Genomic DNA, 19,922 nt, shown 5'->3' on the forward strand with positions numbered 1-19,922 from the left:
TGTTTTAGGAAACTTTGATTTAGTCCCTGTTCCTGTTGGCCCTCAGATCCATTCTCAGGTTTGTGCTCAGCTCTCTAAGATAAGTGGGGGCTGACTCTTGCAGATTGCCCTTCCCCAGGCTCCTGTATCAGCTGCAGCCTGCCCATGGGAGGCATAGTGAGCAGGACAGCTGGCGGACAGGGAGAAGAGAGAAGACGGGGTATCCCCACCTTCTCTTTCCCCCTCTAGCTATGTCTCTGCATCTGTGGCTCTAACTGCTGTCCAAGACAAGCTTCCATTTCGCTAGGAGGGCTGGCCTCTGGGTTCTTTTATTTCTGCCTCCTCCTTTGCTTTCCCCAGTTTAGGGAATGTTATGGATTGAATTGTGTCCCCCAAAAATGTGTGTCAACTTGGCTAGGCCATGATTCCCAGGACTGTGTGATTGTCCACCATTTTGTCATCTGATGTGATTTTCCTATGTGTTGTTAATCCTACTTCTATGATGTTAATCAGGCAGGATTAGAGGCAGTTATGTTAATGAGGCAGGACTCAATTTACAAGATTAGGTTGTGTCTTAAACCAATCTCTTGTGAGATATAAAAGAGAGAAGCGAGCAGAGAGACATGGGAACCTCATACCACCAAGAAAGAAACACAAGGAGCATAGCAGGTCCTTTGGACCCTGGATCCCTCAGCTGAGAAGCTCCTAGATCAGGGGAAGATTGATAACAAGGATCTTCCCCCAGAGCTGACAGAGAGGAAGCCTTCCCCTGGAGCTGGCATCCTGAATTCAGACTTCTAGCCTCCTAGACTGTGAAAGAATAACTTTCTCTTTGTTAAAGACATCCACTTGTGGTATTTCTGTTATAGCAGCAGTAGATGACTAAGACAGGGAACCAAGTCATCTACACTGCCTTCTTACTGTTGCTACTCTCAGTTCCTTGTTTGAGTTCTCAGCTCGTCTATCACCTATGTACGTAACCAATCCCCTGAATTAAATTCCTTCTGTCTTCCTAATTGGGCCCTGACTGATATAATTCACTGTGTATGTAAGTTTGCATATAAGTTTATTAAAATAGCTTGGAAGCCATAGTCTGTGAAAATAAATTTGATAGCACCCAGTAGACGGCACTGACGGCTGTCACTGAGCTGAAGAACATGATCCTGGAGACTAATTTTTTTGTCTTTGAAAGGAAGCAGTATAGTATTGATGGATAGTGAGCAGACAGAGCTTTAATCTTGGAGGGTCATCATGGCCAATCCATTCAACCCAGTGTTCCAATAAATTATGCTTAACTTTGTGCATGGAACCAGAGGTTCTGAGGTCACAATGTATTTTTCAAACCAGTGACTATTACAAGAAGTTATAGTGTTACTATCCAAAGTAAGACATTCATATATAGTCTGTGACAGCTCAAAAACTAGCCATATTAGCATTTGAAGGCTGTTTGAAAGAATAAAAAGTCATTTATCTCGATCCTTAAATTACGCTTTGACTAATTATTTTCCTCGATTGATAAGTAGTTATGTATTATGTTAGGATTAAAAACATAGCTCAACATTCTGAACCTAAGTTCTTAAGAAAATGATAAACATTTATATTGGCCATGAGAACTGCAGGGTGGTGGTAAAGGGTAGTTACAGCCAGTAATCCCAGCTGATAAATCATATAGTAAAATTGAGGTACCACATAAAGACGAATGCCCTTAATAGGGGGATATATTTTTTTAAGTAGTTTAATAGAATGGAGGTTAATTGTGAGGGGAGACAATGGTGGTTCACCGGTAGAATTCCCGCCTTCCATGTGGGAGACCCAGGTTCAATTCCCAGCCAATGCACCTCATGGCCAGCATCACCTATCTGTCAGTGGAAGCTTGTGTGTTGCTATGATGCTGAATGGGTTTCAGTGGCATTTCTAGACTAAGACAAAGAAGAAAGGCCTTGCAATCTACTTCCCAAAATCAGCAATGAAAACCCTATGGCTCACAATGGTCCAATCCGCAATTGATCATTGGGATGGCACAGGGCAGGGCAGTGTTTGGTTCTGTCATGCGTGGGGTCCCTGTGAGTCGATGGCAGCTGACAGCAACAACAACCATGTATGAGGTGTCAGCCTCTTTAAGATTCAGACATACCCCCAAACCATAAGAAAAGTTGTAGGAGGTCATGATGTTCTTTTATGAGCGAATCCCTTAGTTTCCTTCATGTTTAAGGAAGATCTGTTACCAAAAGGCCCCCAATAGTTTGTATAATAGTAAAATTCCAACATATCACAATGTCTCTGGTAAGATAAGCAATCGAATATGCACAATTCCAGACCAAATGCCAGCTTTTCCTTTAGGCCCAACAACCATCGAAGTCAGTGACTGTTCCATGAGTTTATCTGAAGGAGAGATAAAAGCTTCCTGCTGGCGTTAAACCTCCCCCACGGAGAACTCAGGCGCTTGTAACCCTTCCCCAAACTTCTTATCGTTGTTTTCTGTATCCTTCACTTTCTGGCTACTAAAAAATCATTGGAAACTAAAATATAGGCCTACCTTCCATTGTTGTGGAAAGTATTTTCTCTCTGCCTGTGGAGAGATTGGCATTTCCCCCCTAAAGCAGATTATTTATCTCGATTTCTTTAAAGAGTTGCCGATGGTAATGTTAGCATTTATCTGTTTTCTATGTTTGTGCCTTATTTTCCACTCATGTCTTGAATTTACACAGCACTTCAAGTACAGAAAAGTGACTGATCTAAGACACTAGCAGATCACGCTTACGTGTACTTAACTTGAAGCAAGAATTTGCTGGATGGTATATAGTACAAGCCATGCTGTATAGCACAGAAATAAAAGGCAATGCATAGGAACTGAAAAGTTAAGTCTAGTAACCACTGAAGGTGTCCGAAAGTAAAATACCACAATCAAATCTAATAAAACAGCATAAAAATCAAACCTGTTGCCGTCAAGTCGATTCCAACTCATAGCAACCCAATGGGACAGAATAGAACTGCCCCATAGGATTTCCATGGATCCACAATCAACTCCCATGGAAGCAGCAGTCAAGAAATCAAAAGGCGCATTGCAATGGGCAAATTGGCTGCAAAAGACCTCTTTAAAGTGCTTAAAAGCAAGGATGTCACCTTGAGGACTAAGGTGCGCCTGACCCAAGCCATGGTATTTTCACTCGCCTCATATACATGTGAAAGCTGGACAGTGAATAAGGAAGACAGAAGAAGAATTGATGCCTTTGAATTGTGGTGTTGGAGAAGAATATTGAATATGCCATGGACTGCCAGAAGAACTAACAAATCTGTCTTGGAAAAAGTACAACCAGAATGCTCCTTAGAAGCAAGGATGGCGAGACTATGTCTCACATACTTTGGACATGAGGGATCAGTCCCTGGAGAAGGACATCATGCTTGGTAAAGTAGAAGGTCAGCAAAAAATAGGAAGACCCTCAACGAGATTGACGGACACAGTGGCTCAAGCATAGCAATTGTGAGGCTGGTGCAGGACCGGGCAGTGTTTCGTTCCATCGTGCATAGCGTTGCTATGAGTTGGAACTGACTCGAGGGCCCCTAACAACAACAACAACAGTAGTGGCTTTGGACTGCCAACCTTTTGGTTAGCTTGGCTGTACTGTCACATCAGTACAGAAGCATATTATTCAGAGAAATAAAGTACAAATCAATGGCCTGCTAAACCAGAGTTAAAATATTCAAACAATTTATGACAATAAACAGTTTGTAGACGCTGAATTCGTGTTCTGATTCCTAATGTACAACTGCTCCAAAATGTGTCAAAGCTTCAAATACATGTTGGTGACAACGTGTGTATTATGGATTGAATTGTGTCCCCCAAAAATGTATGTCAACTTGGCTAGGCCATGATTCCCAGGACTGTGCGATTGTCCGCCATTTTGTCATCTGATGTGATGTTCGTATGTATTGTAAATCCTACCTCTATGACGTTAATGAGGCAGGATTAGAGGTAGTTACGTTAATGAGGCAGGACTCAATCTACAAGTTTAGGTTGTATTTTGAGTCAATCTCTTTTGAGATATAAAAGAGAGAAGCAAGCAGAGAGACAGAGGGACATCATACCAGCAAGAAAGTAGTGCCAGGAGCAGAGCACGTAACTTTGGACCCGGGGTCCCTGTGCTGACACACTCCTAGACCATGGGAAGATTGATGACAAGGACCTTCCCCCAGAGCCAACAGAGAGAGAAAGCCTTCCCCTGGAGCTGGCACCCTGAATTCAGACTCTAGCCTCCTAGACTGTGAGAGAATAAATTTCTGTTGTTAAAGCCATCCGCTTGTGGTAGTCCTCGTATAGCAGCCCTACATGACTAAGACAACGTATAAAATCCTTTCTTGTCTAGTCAACAATATCTAATGCAGTATGGTTGAGAAAATCCTTCACTATGAAATGATCCTCAGAAAGCCTGTCTCTGCAAACAAATGAACGCTTCCTTTGGGCAGTTAGAATGCATTTGAATTATCTAGAAAAATATTGAGTTCTATGGGGTTTTTCTAAAGACAGACATGTTTGAATGTGCAAAATTGTACACTTAATTTTATAAAAGTCACAAAGAGGATGAGTTTCTTATTGGAAGAGCATCCTAGGTTATTGAAGCTGTTGATACCTCTGTATCTGTATTTCTTGCTCCTCGTTTGCAAGATCCCGTTGAGAATCTGATGAAATGTAAGGACTTGCTCTGCAGAAAGTGCACAGGTACATGACAGAATTTTGAACACGTTTTCAGGGAGTTCTCAGATGTGCTAAACATGATTTCTGTTCTAACCCAACCCCCACCCCCCATCATGAGTTAAAAATCCCATAACCAAACCAGTTGCTGTGGAGTCACCTCAGACTCTGGGGACCCCATGTGTGTCAGAGTAGAACTGAGTGTGCCCAGTGGGGTTTTCAATGGCTGATTTTTCAGAAATAGATCTCCAGGCCTTTCATCCAAGGCACCTCTAAGTGGACTCGAACCTCCAACCTTTCAGTTAGCAGCTGAGCGCATTAACCACTTATACCACCAGGGACTCCAAAAGTGCTGGACTGAATACAGATGATTGGGCAGTTTCTACATGAGCAAGGCAGATCCTTCTAGGTCTGGAGATGGAACAAGCTGGCTTAAAAATTCTGACTTCAATACTCAGTCATCTTCAAGTTACTTGATCACAGTCCTCTTCCAGTTAAAAAAAAAAAGAGCATGATTTATATGTATTTATTCATAATACATGTATTCATATTAATATATCAAGTGAATTACAAAACATACACAAAAATAGAAGTTATAAAAGAATGAGATGCAGGTAATAGAAAAGTTTTAAATATCTTGCCAATCATGATGATGTCATTGTATCAACAGGTAATATCTCAAGGCAAAATATACGCTTCAGTCAGAATTTGTCATTTATGATTTCAAGCAGTCTTTTGGATAATTATGAATGCTTTTGACCTAATTCTTAGCAGGTCTTGTTTTTTCACTTCTCAATATGGCTGGCAAAGACTTTTTAGAGGTTAAAGTGGCAGATCTGACACTGATTTTCATCTGTGCTTGTATTAGTATTACCTCAGTCTTCTATTTCTTTTCAAGATTTTTTTAAGCCCCTCCCTTCCCAAGCAATTGGTGGTTGATTGGCTAACGCCAGATAATATAATCCTGTGAATCCAATTCACCAGGAAACTGTAAACTTCAGGCAACAGCAAAGCCCTGGAAGAACCAGAGGGGGTGCCACTCTCATCCCTCTGTGTTGTGACTGTCCTCTTCCCCCTGTATTCCCCAGGTACAAGGCATGGTACATGACCAGTTTATTTCGGAACCATGCAAAGGCTCTTGGGTCAACGACTACAATATACATTAATACAGCTCTTTTTTAATGATCATTACATCATTACCTTTTTTATCATTGAAAAAATAAGAAATAGAATGTCTAGTGTTCGTCCCACATTCTAAACACTGTCTTGCTCACTCCACTTTGGACACTCCAGCCTTAAGCAAATTACTTCCAGCCTCTCAGCTTCAGTTTCCTCTTCTGTAAAATGGGCTAATACCCTATATCTCATAGGGTTCAATGGATTCAATGACGTACGTAAAGGGCTCTGCACAACGTCTGGCATATGATTTGAAGGACAAATAAAAGAGAGCTGCCATTTTAGTATTAGTACCCTATGACACAATTGTCGTGTCTGCACTTGTGTTAGTCCTAGCTTTATTAAAACCAAACAGAAACAGTCACTATTCTCAGCGCTCTTTCCACGACTGCAAAAACTATTGCTCCAGCGCACCTCTTCGCCCAAATAAAATAACAACATACCAGCCTTTCCAAACACTTTGTAATCTTGTTCATTAACAGGATAATTACTAATAGCAAAGACTTCCTAAATTCTTTGTCAAAGTAATTTTAATATACGTCTCTCATTCTTTTATCATTCCATGAACCATTTAACAATACACGATGTGCTAGGCATGGGTGGCTAATTGTTTGGGTTTCAAAGATGAATTGAACTTGTTCTACACCCTTGAGGCACGAACCATCCAGTGGAAGCTACCAAACAGATAATCCCTTCAAAGTGGTAAGTGCTGTATAATGGAGGTGCACACCGGTTACTATGGGAGCAGGGGAGGACAAGTGCTTCCTCTGCCTGGGGAAGACAGTGAAGGCCACTGGTAGGATGCTGAGCCACATCTGAATCTTCGTGGCTGTGGAGCGGGGACCTGCATTTCAGCCAGAAGGAAGTATGTCCATCATGCCCCCTTAGGAACCAGCAGGTATACCAGATCTCCCAGAGCTCAGGCATCTGGGAGAGGTTGATGAGGCTAGTATGAATTTGTCCTTGGATGACATGATAAGACGTTGGAAAATTATCCTGTAACAGATTTGGACTAGACAGAGTATTTTAAGCTGGTTGTTGTCGTTGTAAGGCGCCATCGAGTCAGTTCCAACTCATAGCGACCCTATGTACAACAGAACGAAACATCCTCAGAATCATTGTTATGCTTGAGCCCATTGTTGCAGCCACCATGTCAATCCATCTCGTTAAGGGTCTTCCTCTTTTTCACCGACCCTCTACTTTACCAAGCATGATATCCCTCTCCAGGGACTGGTTCTTCCTGATAACATGTCCAAAGTATGTGAGACAAAGTCTCCCCATCCTCACTTCCAAGAAGCACTCTGGCTGTATTTCTTCCAAGACAGACTTGGTCATTCTTTTGGAAGTCCATGGTATAGACAATATTTTTTGCCAACACTATAACTCAAAGGCATCACTTCTTCTTCAGTCCTCCTTATTCTACAGCCTTCAGTATGGATTACACCTCAACATAAAGAAGACAAAAATCCTCACAACTGGACCTATAAGCAACATCATGATAGATGGAGAAAAGATTGAAGTTGTCAAGGATTTCATTTTACTTGGATCCACAGTCAACACCCATGGAAGCAGGAGTCAAGAAATCAGATGACATATTGCACTGGGCAAATCTGCTGCAAAAGACCTCTTTAAATTTAGTGTTAAAAAGCAAAGGTGTCAGTTTGAGGACTAAGGTGCACCTGACCCAATCCATGGTATTTTCAGTCGCCTCATACGCATGGGAAAGCTGGACAATGGAGGATGAATTTTAAGCTGGAGAGTAATATAATCACAAAGCGAATTGCGGTAGTATTTTGGAGGAAGGATTGTATAGAGACAAAAATCTATTGGGACTGTTGATTGGAAAAAAGGAGAGAAAGGTGTATTTATTTCTGTAATAAACTTACTTGCTAATTTTAAACTCTTCACTAAATTAAATGTCAACTGACTGAATTTGTCAAAGTTTAGTTTCTCATTCCCGAAATGGTCTTACACACTCTTGTTTGAAGCTGGGCACTTTCGGTCAGCATTCACAGTTTGCCTATTGGGACTGGAAGCTTCCTAACTTTGTGCCTGGAATTTTTCTTTATGAGAAATTTGAAGCTAGGTATCAATTTTCAAACCCAGTATCTACTCTATACAGAACTTCAACCAAAGCAGACTTACATAACAAGTGAATATGGTCATACAGACATGAAAAAGTGACTTCTATTCCTTGATGCCAAACTAGAAAGAAAAAAGCCAGTTCAGAGAACACATTATGACTCATCAAAGTCCAAAAGGAAAAGCTCCATGTGAAGATAGCATCCTGTTCAGCTTCCTGCACGGTGCTTTCCCACTAACCATATCTTCTTCCACGTCATTTTCTGCAAAACAAAAGAAGCCCCTCATTTTCTTCTGTAACATCAATTGTTAAATTTTGCTTTACCTCCGAGACAAAGCTCATGCTCTCTGTTCTACAATCTTCTTATCATACTGACTGAATGGTGCTGCCTTTTCATTTCTCCTGAGCTTCATTCAGCCTTATTGTACAAAATTCTGACTTGCTGCAGTGCCAGCTACAAACAAGACCATTCTTCAGAGGAAAGATCTGAAGGAAGAAGGTGGTGCTTCCTTCCACCAACGTGAGGGCAAAGGGAGCGGCAATATCTATATTTAATCTCTGTTCCCAATGATAAAGTTTGGTTTTCAATTCCCATAGTGGTACATACATAAACATATGTAAAATTTCGAGGCATACTGCCTCGAAATTTTACAGGAGCTGAAGAATGTACAAATACAACAAAGGAAGTGTTTTCTTCTTGAGTCTTCCTCCGACAAAATGCCAGAAGGAAAGACCAGTCTCTTCCGCCAGCGTCTTACTTAGATAATTGCTCTCTTTTTGAAATGGGGCCTGGAAGGTGGAGGTGGAATCTCAATCAAGGACACTCATTTGTAAGGAAGTAAAGGGGAAGCCATCAATTTCTGAAGATTGGCATGCCAGGGAAACAAGTCGGGCCTTAAAAAATTACAGACCTAATATTACTTAATGTAGTGAGCGTTGCCAGTAGTGTAAAGCCTGTTCTTAACCAAGCAGGCTATCTGGCTATATGGTTGTTATTGCTGTCAGCGCCTTCAAGTCAGTTCCAGCTTATAGCGACCCTGTGTACAACAGAACAAAACATTGCCTGGTCCTGTGCCATCCTCACAATCATTATGCTTGAGGCCATTGTTGCAGCCACTGCGTCAATCCATCTTGTTGAGGGTCTTCCTCTTTTTCGCTGACCCGCTATTTTATCAAGCATGATGTCCTTCTCCAGGGACTGATCTCTCCTGATAACATGTCCAAAGTATGTGAGACAAAGTCTCTCCATCCTGGCTTCTAAGGAGCATTCTGGCTGTACTTCTTTCAAGACAGACTGTTCGTTCTTCTGGTGGTCCATGGTATAGTCAATATTCTTCGCCCACACCATAGTTCAAAGGCGTCAGTTCTTCTTCAGTCTTCCTTGATTGTCCAGCTTTCACAGCATATGAGGCGACTGAAAACCCCATGGTTTGGGTCAGGCGCACCTTAGTCCTCAGAATGACATCTTTGCTTTTCAACATTTTAAAGAGGTCTTTTGCAGCAGATTTGCCCAATGCAATGAATCATTTGATTGCTTGGCTGCTGCTTCCATGGGCATTGATTGTGGATCCAAGTGAAATGAAATCTTTGACGACTTCAATCATTTCTCCGTTTATCATGATGTTACTTATTGGTCCAGTTGTAGGATTTTTATTTTTATGTTGAGGTGTAATCCATACTGAAGGCTGTGGTCTTTGATCTTCAAGTCCTCTTCACTTTCAGCAAGCAAGGTTGTGTCATTTGCATATCGCAGGTTGTTGATGAGTCTTCCTCCAATCCTGACGCCGTGTTCTTCTTCATATAGTCCAGCTTCTCAGATTATTTGCTCAGCATACAGATTGAATAAATATAGTGAAAGGATAAAACCCTAACGCACACCTTTCCTCATCTTAAACCACACAGTATCCCCTTGTTCTTTTAGAACCACTGCCTCTTGGTCTATGTACAGGTTCCTCATGAGCACAATTAAGTGTTATGGAATTCCTATTCTTTGCAATATTGTCCATACTTTGTTATGATTTACACAGTTGAATGCCTTTGCATAGTTAATGATAAAAGACAGGTAAACATCCTTCTGGTATTCTCTGCTTTCATCGAAGATCCATCTGTCATTAGCAGTGATATTCCTTGTTCCACGTCCTCTTCTGAATCCAGTCTGAATTTCTGGCAGTTCCCTGTTGATGTACTGTGGCAACCATTTTTGAATTATCTTCAGCAAAATTTCACTTGTGTGTAATATTAATGATATCATTTGATAATTTCTGCATTCTGTTGGATCACCTTTCTTTGGAATGGGCACAAATATGGATCTCTTCCTGTCAGTTGGATAGGTAGCTGCCTTACAAATTTCTTGGCATAGATGAGTGAGCACTTCTAGCACTGAATCCACTTGTTGAAACATTTCAATTGGTATTCTGTCAATTCCTGGAGACTTATTTTTCACCAATGCAGCTTGGACTTCCTCCTTTAATACCATCGGTTCTTGATTATATGCTACTTCCTGAAATGGTTGAATGTCGACCAATTCTTTTTGGTACAGTGACTCTGTATACTCCTTTCATCTTCTTTTGAGGCTTCCTGCGTCATTTAATATTTCCCTGTAGAATCCTTCACTATTGCAACTTGAGGCTTGCATTTTTTCTTCAGTTCTTTCCACTTGAGAACTGCTGAGCGTGTTCTTCCCTTTTGGTTTTCTACCTCCAGCTCTTTGCACATGTCATTATAATACTTTACTTTGTCTTCTCGAGCCACCCTTTGAAATCTTCTGTTCAGCTCTGTCACAGATTGAATTATGTCCCCCCAAAAACGTGTGTATCAATTTGGCTGGGCCATGATTCCCAGTTTTGTGTGATTTTCCTATATGTTTTAATCCTACCTCTATGATGTTAATGAGGGAGGATGGGTGGCAGTGGTGTTAGTAAGGTAGGACTCAATCTACAAGATTGGATTGTGTCCTGAGGCAATCTCTTGAGATATAAAAGAGAAAAGTGAGCAGAGAGACAGGGGGACCTCATACCACCAAGAAAGCAGTGCCAGGAGCAGAGCGTGTCCTTTGGACCTGGGGTCCCTGTGCAAAGAAGCTCCTAGTCTGGGGGAACATTGACGAGAAGGCCGACAGAGAGAGAAAGCCTTCCCCTGGAGCTGATGCCCTGATTTTGGACTTTTAGCCTACTTTACTGTAAGGAAATAAACTTCTCTGTTAAAGCCATCCACTTGTGGTATTTCTGTTGTAGCAGCACTAGATAACTAAGACAGAATTTGGTACAGAGAGAGTGGGGTGCTGCTCGAACAGATACTTAAAACTGGAAGTGGTTTTGAAACTGAATGGATAGAGGAGCGGCAGTGGCAGAGGACCAGCGACAGCAGAGAACCTGCAGTGGCAGAGGAGTGGCAGTGGCAGAGAACCAACAGCTGCAGAACCAGGTGACCAGTGCGAGATGGCACTGGAGCTGACCCATGGAGCAAGAGAGCTGAGTGCCTGTGCATATAGCAGGCTTCCTGGCGGAGTGGGTGCCTCCGGACACTTATTGGTGGAGCTAGGCTTGCTGACCCATGGAGCAAGGGAGCTGAGTGCCTGTGCTCACGAGGCTTTCCGGCAGAGTGTGGTGTCTCCGGGCACTTACTGGTAGAGCTACTGAGCTTTGGAATACTTGCCCCAGCAGGGCAGATGTGGGTGTGAGGCCCAAGGAGCCAAGAGGCTAAGAAACCAGGAAACAAGCTAAAGAGACAAGGAACACAAGAAGCCGAGCTGACTCAGTTTCTAAAGGTATGGCCAGGACCTCTGGGGTTTCAAAGGGCGGAGCCATGGCCTCTGGCGTTTCTAAGGGTGGAGTCGCCACTTAGACGGACTAGGAGAACGGTGCGCCTAAAGCTGAGGGAGCAGAGTTGCTGTCCCAGTGGGCCTGGAAGGCGAGGCTGAAGCCCAGGGCCGAGGGGCCTCCACTCAGAATCTGGAGAGTGTGGCCAATACCTAGAGTCTGGAGGGCAGGGCTACTGTGTAAATTGTCCCAGAGAACAGAAGATTATTTTCAAAGCCTTGAGGGCTAATGTAGTGTGTTCTGCTGACTTGCTTGGTGCCTGTTATCCCTTCTTTCCCTCCAGTTTTTCCCATTTGTAACGGAAATATCTAGCTTGTGCCTGTTCTGCCATTGTACCTTTGGAAGCAGACAGCTTGCATTCTAGATTTCACAGATGAAGAGGAATTTTTGGATTTGGGGCTTAAGACTTTTGCTATGATATGATGGGGTGAATATGTTTTCTATGTTACAAGGATGTGATTTTGGGGGGGCCAAAGGGTGGAATGTCATGGATTGAATTATGTCCCCCCCAAAATGTGTGTATTAATTTGGCTGGGCCATGATTCCTGGTATTATGTGATTTTCCCATATGTTGTAAATCCTGCCTCTATGATGTTAATGAGGGAGGATGTGTAACAGTTGTGTTAGTAAGGCAGATCTCAATCTACAAGACTGGATTGTGTCCTGAGGCAATCTCTTGAGATATAAAAGAGAGACGTGAATAGAGAGACAGGGGGACCTCATACCACCAAGAAAGCAGTGCCAGGAACGGAGAGTCTCCTTTGGACCCGGGGTCCCTGCGCCGAGAAGCTCCTAGTCTGGGGAAACGTTGATGAGAAGGCTGACAGAGAGAGAAAGCTTCCCCTGGAGCTGACGCCCTGAATTTGGACTTTTAGCCTACTTTACTGTAAGGAAATAAACTTCTCTTTGTTAAAACCATCCACTTGCGGTATTTCTGTTGTAGCAGCACTAGATGACTAAGACAAGCTCTTTTATTTCATCATTTCTTCCTTTTATTTTTGCTACTTTATGTTCAAGAATAAGTTTCAGAGTCTCTTCTGACACCCATTTTGGTCTTTTCTTGCTTTCCTGTATTTTTAATCTTTTGCTTTCTTCATGTATAACGTCCTTGATGTCATTGCACACGTCAGGTCTTTGGTCATTAGTGTTCAGTATGTCAAATCTATTCTTGAGAAAGTCTCTAAATTCAGATGGGATATACTCAAGGTCATACTTCGGCTGTCATGGACTTGTTTTAATTCTCTTCAACTTCAACTTCAAGTTGCATGGGAGCAACTGATGTTCTGTTCCTCAGTTGGCCTCTGACCTTGTTCTGACTGATGATATTGAACTTCTCCATCTTCTCTTTCCACAGATATAGTTGATTTGATTCCTGTGTATTCCATCCGGCCACGTTCACATGTATAGTCACTGTTTATGTTGTTGAAAAAAGGTTTTTCCAATGAGTAAGTCGTTGGTCTTGCAAAATTCTATCATGTGATCTCCCGCATGGTTTCTATCACCAAGGCCATATTTTTCAGCTACTGATCCTTCTTGTTTCTGACTTTTGCTTTCCAATCACCAGTAATTATCAATGCATCTTGATTGCATGTTTGATCAATTTCAGACTGCAGAATTGGGTAAAAATCTTCAATTGCTTTATCTTTGGCATTAGTGGTTGGTTGAGTAAATTTGAATAATAGTCATCTTAACTGGTCTTCATTGCAGGTGTATGGACATTATCCTTTTACTGACAGCATCGTATTTCAGGACAGATCTTGGTATGTTCTTTTTGACTATGAATATGACACCATTCCTCTTCAACTCTGTGATTAGCTGTAATTTATTAGGCAGTTAGAAGTCGGTTAATATTTTTATTATGCTTTTACTACATTGCTAGCTTTGCTTAAGATTTCTCACTATATATTTCTCAGCTAATAGTTAGATTGGCATGTCCTCAGGCAGCAAAACAAGGTCTCACAGCATACTCTTCTCTTAGATGTGCTATGTTTTCTTGTCTTCAGGTTTGCTTTGGGATAGAGAGAAAATTATGACGCTAAAGTTAACAAGCATGTAACAACGCCTTGGAAAACGCTAGAATGGGTGATAATTGATACTCCTAGCCACCGTAAAATGGTGCCCTTACAGACTGGGCCTCAGCAAGCAGTGGCCTAGCTATGTAAACAATATCGGCCACTTAATGACCACAGCGAGCATTTGGAGTTCTTGCCATTGTCTCCGGTCTTGGACTTGTCCAGTGCATAGTTCTGAGCATCCTGGAAAGGCATTTCAGACCCGACTGCTCAAACATAGTCAATTTTGCAACAGTAAAATGGTCTTAAAATAGGATTTTACTCTAGGGGGAAAAATCCTCAACTAAAGAGTCACAGTGCACTTTGAATGACTAATTTAAACCATTATATTACAAAATAAGGGATAAATCGTACTTTTCATAACACCACCACATACGAACAGCTGCAATTTTAAGAATCAAGCACCTACATTAATCTGAGTCTAAAACAATAGGCCCCTGATTTAAAATCTCCTAACATTCTTCCACACCTCATAAAACTAAAAGTGAAATGGTCTCAGCAAACACCAAAGTCCTGTTTTTCCAGGAAAAATTGGGACAAGGGGTCTTAAATCGCAAAATGCCAACAGCTTAATGTCTGTCGCCGTAATTGGTCTTAAAAGTAAGGTGGGGAAGACGACACAGCGGTCTGCAGAGAATAAGAGATTTTATTTCCCTTCTTAAATCAAAAGCAGATTCTGTTCTCTAACTGCCCCTAGCCCATTCGGGACAGTGGGGTTTGTTTACCATATTTTTGTGTATATTGTAGGCGAAGATGACAGGTGAGGGAAAGTTAAAATGCTGAGTCGAGTCCGCGGAGTAAACAGACAGACAGGTTCCTAAACCAAAACCAAACCCATAGCCTTTGAATCGATTCTGACTCCTAGGGGTTAGGGAGGGTTTATTTATTTATAAGGCGTTCAGCCTCTCAGCTGTTTCTCCCTCGCTGGCATTTGGAAGCTCGCAGTTCTTTGGAGAAGAGAAGATTTGGCAGGCATGTTCTTTGTGCCCGCCTCCTTTTTTTTTTTTTTTTTTTTTTTACGGGGGGGAAAAGGAACAGATTTATAATTACAGCCGGCGTGGGGGGTGGGGTGGGGAGGGAGAGACAAAGTTTCCGCCGGCACGACAATGCCCCTTTTCCCCTTGGTCAACAAGCTTTTGGTGCCACTCGGAGCCCTCCCCCTCGTCCCCTCCCTTTCTCTCTGCAGGCTGGCTCTGGCAGGCGGAGGCACAGTTAAATTCCAGCACCTTCTTCACATACCCCAAACTACTACGCACTATTACTACGGCTGCCCTGCCTTTCGCGGCGCCTCCTCCTCTCCTCCAGCCTCCCCGGAGGAGCCCCGCGGCGCCCCGGGAGGGGGCCTGCCGGGGAAGGGACCGCGGGTGCCCAACTCCAGCAGGCTGGGGGCCGGGTGTGTCCTGCGCAATGGATCTGCCCCAGGCACAAGCGCGGCAGCGGGCCGGCGCCTCGCAGACACACACGGATCCACGCACACGGCCGAGCTGTCTCGAGCCACATTCTTGCACACCGCCCCCTTCCCCCCCCGCACGCCCGGAGTCGCTGAGCGGCGCGAGTGACAGGCGCGCCCGGCCAACCCGCGCCCGGGCGCGCAGGGAGGAACGGCGCGCGGGGCCAACTGCGGCGCGTCTTCCGGCGCCCGCGGAGGCGGCGAGGGTGGGACGCGGGGCGGAGCTCGAGTTTAGGAAGAGGAGGGGACGGCTGTCATCAATGAAGTCATATTCATAATCGAGTCCTCGCTCGCTCTGTTTCTGTACTCTGGGTGACTCAGAGAGGGAAGGGATTCAGCCAGCACACTCCGCGCGAGCAAGGTAAATATAACTTACAACTCCTTTCTCCGCGGTCCCCTCCCTCCGGCCTCCCCGCCGCCGCAGCCGCCGCGCAAACCCGCGGGCCCCGCCGCCTGCGCCGGGGATTATGCATTATGATCCTAATGATTATTTATTGTGCATGCACGGAGACCAAAACAAACAGGCGGGCCGAGCGCCAAACAACAACAAAAAAAGCCCGCCTCCTCCCCGCGGGCCTCAGGTGGAATGCGCTAACGACAGCTCCCAGCGGTCGTGGAAGAAACGGGAAAGTTTCCACTGAGCCTGGCCGTGCTAATAATAACAGGGATCGCTGCGACTCAAAGGGGGCAAGGAGAGACAACAAGCACCAAACCACAGCCTTGACCCTGGGGAGGCAGTGCGCGATGCGGTGCCAAGTCAAGGTTGCAACACACACACACGCGCACACACACAGACACACAGACACACAGACACACACACACACACACACACACACACTCGGCAAGGTTGCAATGCCCCCTGCCCCTTAAAAACCTGGGGTGGGGGTGTGGCAGGAGGATACGGGAGGAGGATGCAAACGCGACCGTCCACCCTGAGCAGTCCTCCCCGGAAGAGTTGGAAGGAGCGCTGGAGGGCGAGGAGCCCGCGGGCGGCAGCGCGCCAGCAAGCGCGGCTGCCACCCGCTCCTGGGGACTTGTTAAAGGGCTCGGGCTGCAGGGACGCGAGAGAGCGCACCGCGGCGGGAGAGCCGGAGCTGGCGCGACTGGGAAGCGACAGCCACTATCGCGGGGCCGGTGCGTGCTGGATCGGAAGTGTCACCTCCACTTCCCGCGTTTCCTCGGGCGGGGATGGGGGCGCTGACTGGTGGGCAGGCCTGTGGGCACCGGGGCTGCCAAGGAGCTGCCCCCCGGGCGCTGCGGCAGTCCCTGCGCCCGGTTCCTGGGGACCGCGCGGGCTTGGGTGTTGAAGTTCTGGGTGTCCGGCTCGGGCCGCAAGCTGGGAGGGAGGGAGAAGCCCGGAGAGGGAGGTCGGAGGTGCCCGCCGGGCTCGGTTTCTTTGCCCTCCCCTTCCTTGGGTCTGTTTTCTTATGCTTCACGTCGTCCCCTTGTCAGTACCGCGAGGACCGCGGGCGTGGAGCGCCCGCGATCGTCCGCGTGTTGGAGGCTCGCGGGGGCCCGGGAGAGCCTCGGCGGCTGCGGGCCGGGAGGCCATGATCCGGATAATCCTCTCTGCCTGTCTGTCACAAACAGGACCCGCGCGCACCCGGGCAGAGGCGGTGGCGTTCGCCGGGTAAGGGGAAGGGCTGCGAGGGGAGGGATAGCGGGGGGGTGGCGAGGGCGGGAGGCGGGGAGACCGGGTGGGAGCCTCCTCCCAACGATGACACGCACCCCTTCCTCCTCGCTCCCTGCTTTCGAGTTTGGTTTATTCTCATCCCAACCGAGTCAGCCCCTTCATCGGCTCTCCCTCGCCACCTGGCTGCCTGCCTGCCCTCATCCCGTTCGGCCTTGCAAAACACGGCCATGCCATCTGCAAAGGTGTCGCGATGCACTTCCCCAAATAACCTGGCTGGCACGCCCGCCCCTCGGCGCCCTCTGGCCGCAGGGCGCACGCCGAGCCAGGTGCCCGAGGTTGGCCACACCAGGCCACGCAGCCCTGGCGCCGTTGCCCCGCGCGGGGCGGGCGCAGCAGTGCGGGCTCCGGGGACCCCGCGCCCTGGCCCGGGCACTCAGGGCCGGTTTCCGGTGCGCGCGGGGAAATCGCCTCCTGCCAGTGTCTGCGCGCTCGCCCCCGCCGCCTGGCTCGCCTTCTGATGGTGATCCGGTGGCCGTGCGCGGCGGCTGGTGGTGAGCGCGGGGCCAGCCGGGCTGCCGGGGGTGGGGCGGGGCGCCGGGAACTTGGCTGTGGATCAGGCAGGAAAAAAAAGTTTGGCAGGGCGGCCAAGTGCGGCGCCAGGCGGAGGGGCGGCGAGCCCCGCGGCCGGCGGGTACGCGCGAGAGTGTGAGTGTGTGCCGGGCTCCGGGAACCGGCGCAGGCTGCCTCTCGGAGCCGGGGAGGCCCGGGAGGCGGGCGGCGGCCGGCGTGTGCGCGTGGCTGTGAGTGTGAGTGTGTGCGCGCGCGGGCGGCGAGAATCAGGAAGTCACCGCGGCGAAGCGCACAGACATGTTTGATCGCGGTGACATGACGCGCGCCCGGGAGGAAGCGGCGGGGGCCGGGCCCCGGGCGCGGGCCTAGCGCTCACCACCAAGCCCCGCGTCGGCCACCACGGCGTCGTCCCCGCCGACCCGGGAGCCCAGCGCCGCTTTTTGTTCCGCGCCCCCAGGTAAGGAGCCTGTGCCGCCGCCGCCCGCTATGCGCGGAGCTTTCCATCGCTTTCTCCGCCGGCCCCCTCCGCTCTCCCGGCTGGCTCGCTTTTCCTGCAAAGTCAGGCCGGCGGGGGACACGGGCTCTCGGTACTGCGATCGATGGCGTGTAAAACTTTCCAGCGGGAGGCCCCGGGGAGGGGGGAAGCAGGCCTCGCCCGCCACTGTCAGTCCTTCCTCCTCCAGTCTGGGGAGGAGTTCGAGTCGCTGCGCCGTGGGGCTGTTGCACGTTCAAACTTCGGGCCTAAATGCGCCTCGAACTCTCGCAGGATTTACCCAGCCATAATATCAGTGCTCAAAACCGTCAGGTTCGCCTTGCCAGGCGTTTGGGTTTTTTTTTTTCCCCTCCGGGAAGGAGAGCGGCGAGGGAGTGGGGGTGTTGTGCAGAATCCACTGCTTAGTTAATGTCAGCACCGTGTGTTACGTAATTTTAGTAGCACATGGGTGCAGAGCCCACGCCGGGCTGCTCCCCTCTTTTGTTTATATAACTTTTGGGAGAGTTTTGCAAGGTGGTCGCCCTTTCCCCCCTTCCTTAGCCTGGTGGAGGTAGGGCGTTTTGCAAAAGCAAGCGACCCGAGTTAGTATTTTATGGAACGATGTCATTGACCTCTGGTCATTATGGAGACGTGTATTTCTAAGCACTTGCTGAAGGTGTAATGTCAGATCGAACATGAAGAAATTAAAGATACACGTTTGCTGGTTTATTGCAGTGGCTGGCTATTTTTAACGTCTATGCGTTACCAATAGCAGAGTTAAATTTTCAACTTCCATTTCAAAGGACTCTTTTCTTAGACCTGATGGTGTGCCTTGCTTGTATAAACAAAAAGGGTGTTGGTTGAGTATTGAGTAGAAGAAAATTCTTGACCAACTACCAGAGACTCAGTAACTACTGGCTACCAAACTAGAGGCCGTCTCCAATGTTAGGGGTGTAAATGTATTGACAGACGCATGTTCTCATGTTTTAAGAATTGTTTTCATCGGTTCTTTTGGTGGGAGGGTATCCTAGGCTTGTTCGCGATCACTGACTGGACTTGTAAGGCTCCCCGGGAAGGTCTTGCACGCTGGTGAGGTGTTCGGAGGTGTGGCCGGTTTGAATTCCAGTCGGTGCATTGTTATGCAAAATGAGACACACTTTCTCTTTTAGGGATCTAATCGCCTTTTTATTCTCCTGGACCTTTTTTTTTTTTTTTAAGCTCTCCTATAACCTCTTAGATTCAAAAGATACTTATTGAAGTAGATTGAGGAATACCCAGCAGACTAGAGGTCCTACTGCTTTGTTGGAGGCATTAAGGAGAGATACCATACTGGTAGAGACCATTTTAAAATAAATGAGGAGTTTGGGGTATGAGAACCCGTGAAGAGCTGGCCCTGGTGAGGGAGAGCTTTCGTCAAGGCAGCCGCCCCCCTTAGCAGCTACATCCAGCATCCGGACTGGCTGCACTGTGGTGTCTCAGAAAATATTCACCGCAAGAGTGTGTTCAAAGCAGCCTTAGATCTTTTCTTTTGTTCGGTTTTAAAGTGGTTTTTGAGCATTTCTTGTCAAGTTTCTTGAAAAGTTCTTTGACCAACACCTGAGGCTTGGAATTGACAAAAAAAAAATAAAAAGCGCCTCAGCTAGCATTATATTGTGAATGCTTGAATTCTGCTTAAAATTTTGGAGCTAGACCGTAGTACTTTGGCAGATAATTATTGAAAACGTTTTTTCTTTGATTAAGAGAAGTCATTCTGCAGATCGGTATAAAAAAGCATATCTCATTTTTTTTCCCCCAGGAGGTTAGTTGTGATCCCCCTCAGATTACTGTATTGTTCGGATATTTCATTTTAAAGGCTTACTATGTGTTGTAGCAAGACCATAAAAGAGAAGACTTTCATAAATTGTAAAAGTGGCGCTGTCTGCTGGTTTTTTGTTTGTTTTTTTTTTCTTTAGAAGTCTTTCTTTGCAAACAAGGCCTTT

General features: G+C 46.5%; 1 protein-coding gene across 1 annotated transcript in view; it reads left to right on the forward strand.

Annotated features, from left to right (window-relative positions):
* Window positions 1-17,429: 17,429 nt before the first annotated feature.
* The window catches only part of LOC111820053 (probable global transcription activator SNF2L2), a 37,578-nt gene continuing 35,085 nt past the window's right edge, over window positions 17,430-19,922 (forward strand). Inside the window, exon 1 of the mRNA XM_023728561.1 lies at window positions 17,430-17,928. The gene's annotated coding sequence lies outside the window, so the exon portion shown is untranslated. The remainder of the gene's footprint in view (window positions 17,929-19,922) is intronic.

This window comes from Trichechus manatus, unplaced genomic scaffold, assembly GCF_000243295.1.
Source record: "Trichechus manatus latirostris isolate Lorelei unplaced genomic scaffold, TriManLat1.0 scaffold00025, whole genome shotgun sequence".
NCBI classification, from domain to species: Eukaryota; Metazoa; Chordata; class Mammalia; order Sirenia; family Trichechidae; genus Trichechus; species Trichechus manatus.